Below are 713 nucleotides of genomic sequence, written 5' to 3'. Positions count from 1 at the left end.
ATGATGATAATAATGATGATGGAAGAGGTGAAAAAAAGAAAAGGAGGAAATCGAAAAAATTCAAATGAGAAAAGAAATAGGAGAAGAAGACGAAGGTAGTGGTAGTGACCATGATGATAAAAAAAGGAGGAGAAAAAGTTCTAATGAAAAAAGAAGGAAGAAGAGGAGGAGGAGGTAGTGGTGGTGACGATGATAACAAAAGAGAAAAAATAACTAAAAAGAAAGAGAAGAAGAAAACGCAACATCGGAAAAGAAGAAGAAAGAGTGAAAAAGAATGTGCGCGCGTAAATTTAAAACATTAAGAAGAAACTGGGGCGAGAAGAAGAAGAAGAAATCGGGGCAAGATGAAGAAAATCATGTGCGCATGTAGAACTTGGTTAAGTAAATCACCTAGGGTGTGTTTGGAAAACTCGTTGGAATGGAAGAAGCACGTTTAGACTTTTTGAAAGCTTCAATTTTTGGTTTGGCAAATTTTTTTCATGAACTCAGAAGTGATTTTGCTACAAAAACCAACGTTTACAAGAAGCAACTATTTTTAGTTTCTGCGTTTTCCTAACGGGCTTTTAGTCATGGATACTAACTATTTATTTATCTTTTACCAACTTTATCCTTCATGTATGTTATTATATTATTTATAAAATTTTTGTTATTTCTATTTATATGAACTCTATTTTTTTATTATTTATTATTTTTATTTTTTTCAAATGTTTGTT

The sequence above is a fragment of the Arachis ipaensis genome, chromosome B09 (assembly GCF_000816755.2).
Source record: "Arachis ipaensis cultivar K30076 chromosome B09, Araip1.1, whole genome shotgun sequence".
NCBI lineage: Eukaryota > Viridiplantae > Streptophyta > Magnoliopsida > Fabales > Fabaceae > Arachis > Arachis ipaensis.
Note: the sequence above shows the minus strand (reverse complement) of the source record.